Genomic DNA, 6,531 nt, shown 5'->3' on the forward strand with positions numbered 1-6,531 from the left:
TCTTTGATTGATCTTTAGCTGGCACAGGTATTTGAGAGAAACCAGAATAACCATCTAGAAAGTAGTAATGTGTATGTTTGCATAATCTTTCTAGCATTTGATCAATAAAAGGTAAGGGGTAATGATCTTTCTTAGTAGCCTTATTTAATTTGCGGAAATCAATTACCATCCTATAACCTGTAATAATTCTTTGTGGAATCAATTCATCTTTATCATTAGGAACAACAGTAATACCTCCCTTCTTAGGGACACAATGAACAGGACTTACCCACTGACTATCAGCAACGGGATATATTATACCTGCCTCCAGAAGCTTTAGTATTTCTTTTCTTACCACTTCTTTCATTTTAGGATTCAGACGTCGTTGAGGATCACGAACTGGTTTGGCATCTGCTTCCAAATTTATTTTATGTTGACATAGAGTGGGACTAACGCCCTTAAGATCATCAAGAGTATATCCAATAGAAGCACAGTGCTTCTTCAGAGTTTTCAATAATCTTTCTTCTTCATGCTCTGAAAGGTTAGCACTAATAATAACAGGATATATCTTCTTTTGATCAAGATAAGCATATTTAAGATTATCAGGCAACAGTTTAAGCTCAAACACGGGATCACCCTTAGGTGGAGGGGGATCCCCTAGGATTTCAACAGGCAAATTGTGTTTCAGAATAGGTTCCTGTTTAAAGAATACTTCATCTATTTCCCTTCTTTCATTCATAAACATATCATTCTCATGGTCTAGCAAATATTGTTCTAAAGGATCACTAGGAGGTACGGCAATAGAAGCAAGAACAATAATTTCATCTTTACTAGGCAATTCTTCTTCATAGTGTTGTTTACTAAATTTAGAGAAATTAAACTCATGAGTCATATCATCTAAGCCGACAGTAACAACATCCCTTGTGCAATCTATGGTAGCATTAACAGTATTTAAAAAGGGTCTACCAAATATAATGGGACAAAAGCTATCTTGTGGGGAACCAAGAACAAGAAAATCAGCAGGATATTTAGTTTTCCCACACAAGACTTCAACATCTCTAACAATTCCCATTGGTGAAATAGTATCTCTATTAGCAAGTTTAATAGTAACATCAATTTCTTCTAACTCAACAGGTGCAATGTCATGCATAATTTCTTTGTATAAGTCAATAGGTATTGCACTAGCACTAGTGCCCATATCACATAAGCCATGATAAAAATGATCTCCTATTTTAACAGAAATAACAGGCATGCCTACCACAGGTCTAGGTTTATCTGTATCACGGGGTTTAGTAATTCTAGCAGTTTCATTACAGAAGTAAATAACATGCCCATCTATATTACAAGAGATCTTTAACAATAGCAATATTAGGTTCTACTTTAACTTGCTCAGGAGATGTATATGTTTTAATATTGCTTTTACGAACCACAGTTGAAGCTTTAGCATGATCCTTTATCCTAATAGGGAAAGGTGGTTTCTCAATATAACAAGTAGGAACAATAGGATCATTATAAGTGACAGTCCTTTCTTCAACTTTAATAGGTGCAGCTACTTTTACTTCTATGGGAGGATGATATTTAAACCACTTCTTCTTAGGGAGATCAACATAAGTAGCAAAAGATTCACAAAAAGAAGCTACTATCTCAGAATCAAGTCCATATTTACTGCTAAACTTACGGAAAATATCGGTATCCATAAAAGATTTAACACAATCAAACTCCGTGTCATACCTGACTCCTTACCTTTATCGAGATCCCAATCTTCAGAGTTGCGTTTAATTCTATCCAATAAATCCCATCTAAATCCAATAGTCTTCATCATAAAAGAGCCAGCACAAGAAGTATCGAGCATGGTGCGATTGTTTTCAGAAAGCCGAGCATAAATTTTTTGAAGAATTGTTTCTCTTGGGAGCTCATGATTGGGGCATGAATATAACATTGATTTAAGCCTCCCCCAAGATTGAGCGATGCTTTCTCCTTCGCGAGGCCAAAAATTATATATATAATTGCGGTCGCGATGAACAAGATGCATAGGGTAATACTTTTGATGAAATTCCAATTTCAATCTTCTATAGTTCCATGATCTCATATCATCACATAGCCTATACCATGTCAATGCGTCTCCCTTCAAAGATAAAGGGAAGACCTTTTTCTTAGCAACATCATCGGATATACCTGCAAGCTTAAATAATCCACAAACTTCATCCACATATATTAGGTGTTCATCAGGATGCTTTGTTCCATCTCCTGTAAAAGGATTAGCTAGCAGTTTTTCTATCATACCTGAAGGATACTCATAAGGAATTTCATTTTCAATAGGTTCAGTAGGTTGAGGAGAAACTCTTTGCTCTATTGGTCGGGGTGAAGATACCCCGAACAAGCCCCTTAGAGGATTACTTTCCATAGTAACAAGTGACAGTAAATTTCAGCACACTATATAAATTTTTCCTTACCAAATTCCACCTACCATAGGCGCTTCACTCCCCAGCAAAGGCGCTAGAAAAGAGTCTTGATGACCCACAAGTATAGGGGATCTATCGTAGTCCTTTCGATAAGTAAGAGTGTTGAACCCAACGAGGAGCAGAAGGAAATGATAAGCGGTTTTCAGCAAGGTATTCTCTGCAAGTACTGAAATAAGTGGTAACAGATAGTTTTGTGATAAGATAATTTGTAACGAGCAACAAGTAACAAAAGTAAATAAAGTGCATCAAGGTGGCCCAATCCTTTTTGTAGCAGAGGACAAGCCTGGACAAACTCTTATATAAGGAAAAGCGCTCCTGAGGACACATGGGAATATCGTCAAGCTAGTTTTCATCACGTTCATATGATTCGCGTTCGGTACTTTGATAATTTGACATGTGGGTGGACCGGTGCTTGGGTGCTGTTCTTACTTGAACAAGCATCCCACTTATGATTAACCTGTATTGCAAGCATCCGCAACTACAACAAAAGTATTAAGGTAAACCTAACCATAGCATGAAACATATGGATCCAAATCAGCCCCTTACGAAGCAACGCATAAACTAGGGTTTAAGCTTCTGTCACTCTAGCAACCCATCATCTACTTATTACTTCCCAATGCCTTCCTCTAGGCCCAAATAATGGTGAAGTGTTATGTAGTCGACGTTCACATAACACCACTAGAGGCTAGACAACATACATCTCATCAACATATCGAACGAATACCAAATTCACATGAGTACTAATAGCAAGACTTCTCCCTTGTCCTTAGGAACAAACGTAACTACTCACAAAGCATATTCATGTTCATAATCAGAGGGGTAATAATATGCATAAAGGATCTGAACATATGATCTTCCACCAGTTAAACCAACTAGCATGAACTACAAGGAGTAATTAACACTACTAGCAACCTACTAGCACCAATCCCGGACTTGGAGAAAAGAATTGGACACAAGAGATGAACTAGGGTTTTGAGATGAGATGGTGCTGATGAAGATGTTGATGGAGATTGCCCTCTCCCGATGAGAGGAGCATTGGTGATGACGATGGCGATGATTTCCCCCTCCGGGAGGGAAGTTTCCCCGGCAGAACAGCTCTATCGGAGCCCTAGATTGGTTCCGTCAAGGTTCCGCCTCGTGGCGGCGGATTTTCATCCCGAAAGGTTGCTTCTTATTTTTTTTCTCGATGAAAGACTTCATATAGCAGAAGATGGTCATCGGAGAGCCACCAGGGGGCCCACAAGGTAGGGGGGCGTGCCCTAGGGGGGCACGCCCCCCACCCTCGTGGAAAGGGTGTGGGCCCCCTGGTCTTCATCTTTGGCGAGGATTTTTCATTATTTATTATAAGGTACTCCGTGGATTTTCAGGACTTTTGGAGTTGTGCAAAATAGGTCTCTAATATTTGCTCCTTTTCCAGCCCAGAATTCCAGCTGCCGGCATTCTCCGTCCTTATGTAAACCTTGTAAAATAAGAGAGAATAGCCATAAGTATTGTGACATAATGTGAAATAACAGCCCATAATGCAATAAATATTGATATAAAAGCATGATGCAAAATGGACGTATCACCTAGCTTCTTGGTTGCGCATGAAGAAAAAAATACATTATGATGTCAAGGATTAACCAAGGCCTGAAGCAACCTGGAAATGCCATCGACATTTACTTTCAGCTACTGGTAGAAGAACTGCTGACAGTGTGGATAGATGCGCCTGCTGTAAAATGTTATGATGCTTACAGAAAGGAGATTTTCGATCTACATGCGATGCTGGTGCACACCATTCAAGATATGCCGGCATTAGGTAAAACATCGGGGCAGAAAACAAGGGGATATGTAGGTGTGTCACATGCATGGATAGGACAGCTAGTAGAAGACTTCCCAACTAGCGCAAAACAGTATATTTGCGTCGTCGTAGGTTCTTACGGAAAAATCACCCATACCGAAAGATGAAAGGTGAATTTGATGGTACGGTAGAGGCAGGTGCGGGCCCAAGACCCTATGAAGGGGAGGTGGTCCACAACATGGCTAAAAAAATTAATGTTGTGCTTGGCAAGAACCACCCTTTGACGGTGAAACTAACACCCAAGGATCAAGTGTTTAAGAAGAAATTGTTGTTCTGGAAATTACCTTACTGGGAGATTCTACGTGTACGTCACTTCATCGATGTCATGCATGCAGAGAAGAATGTATGTGAAAGCATTCTTGGTACTCTGCTCAAGATTAAAGGTAAAAGAAAGGATGGTGATGGTTCATGGCTCGATATGCTTGCTGATCAATCACAACGCAAGAGTGAAGCAGAAGATGATGACAAATTCATCAAAGCTCGCCAGAGTTACACTTTTAGTACAAAAGAAACAACACAGTTCTTCACCTATTTGCTGTCAGTTAAGACACCCTCTTCCTACTACGCAAACATCAGAGGTCTCGTGGATGTGAGCTCAGGTAAAATGAAGTTGGGACACATGAAGTCACATGATTACCATGTAATGTTGAGACAAATCCTCCCAGTGGCCATCAGGAATCTGATGGACAAAGATATAAGAAACACACTCATTGACCTCTATGATTTCTTCAACCAACTATGGCAGAAAGTGTTAGATCCTGAAGAGTTGGATCATATGCAAGATGATATTGCAAGAATATTGTCCAACCTAGAGATGTTTTTCCCACCGTCATTCTTTGATGTCATGTTCCATCTCACTGTGCACCTTGTCGATGAGATAAAGTATTGTGGTCCTGTGTTTCTTTGCAACATGTATCCCTTCGAGCGGTTCATGGGAATACTGAAGTGCTTTTGTTGGAACCGAAACCATCTAGAAGCAAGCATCCTACAAGGTTATACCACGAAGGAGGTGGTTGAGTTTTTCACCTAATACATGAAACAAAGACCTATAGGTTTGCCCCTCTCTCGCCACGAGGGAAGGCTAAAATGTAAGACGGTCCTTGCTGGCACGCAAATGGCTGCACCCGGACAATCGCTTATGCCGAAGAACACTTGGCGGAGATATGCCAAAGATTCTTACCAATGGTGCCTTCAACAGATGTGGAGATGAAGGAGCACACTAAGAACTACGCTGAATGGCTGAAGAATCATTTGGCACAAGGATCCATCGATGACATTGCTATGTGGTTGGCACAAAATCCATCACCTACGGTGTTGACGTACCAAGCATATGACATAAATGGATACACGTTCTACACTGGGGAACGTGATAAGAAGACCTCGTATCATAACAGCTCTGTTCGAATAGAATGCATGACTGTAAATGAAGCTGATAAAATGGTATACTATGGAACCATCAAAGAGATTTGGGAGCTTGACTATGTGAAAGTTAAGGTGGCATTATTCAGGTGCGCATGGATCCCTCTTGGTTAGGTAAGGATTGATGAGTACAGGAAGACCTATGTTAATAGGACAACGATGGCATATCACGCGGACCCATTCATTCTTGCCAGCGATGCTACCCAGATTTTCTTTGTGGAAGACCCCTTGCATAAGAATGGCCATTTAGCAATGCATGGGAAGAGAAGGGTACTGGGTGTCTATGATGTTGCCGATTAGGACGAGTACGATGAATTTGATGAGTTGCCAGCCAAGGGATCACGCACCCGTGTAACAGAGCAGCGTAAAATAATCAAAAAACCCAAGTTTATTTGGGGGTCAACTTAATGATCCCAGTTCCCCCATGTACATGGGAATTAAGCTGTAAGACTAGTCTTTATGCCTACCCTGCAACTTAATTCGTTCAATTTAGAACTGTCACATGTACTGAATTTGTGAGTTATGCCCGGTTTTATGTTGATGTAAGAACCATTAATATGTTGACCTTGATATGTTGTCAGCTCAGGCAATGAATATGAACTGTTTTTTGGTATTATTATTATTATATCATAGAGGTAGCACACTCAATTGATCTCACTACAGTATGTGTGAACAAATAAATGCAATCTGGTTTGCGAATAGCACATGGTTCGTTGATGGAAGCCGTGTGCCGACCAAACCCCGCCACCCCGCCCATGATCTGAGTCGTGCTTTCTGATTGGCCAGAACCCAAACCCCACGGATCGTACATCTTCACCATTGGATGCTCCT

This window comes from Triticum urartu, chromosome 4, assembly GCF_003073215.2.
Source record: "Triticum urartu cultivar G1812 chromosome 4, Tu2.1, whole genome shotgun sequence".
NCBI lineage: Eukaryota > Viridiplantae > Streptophyta > Magnoliopsida > Poales > Poaceae > Triticum > Triticum urartu.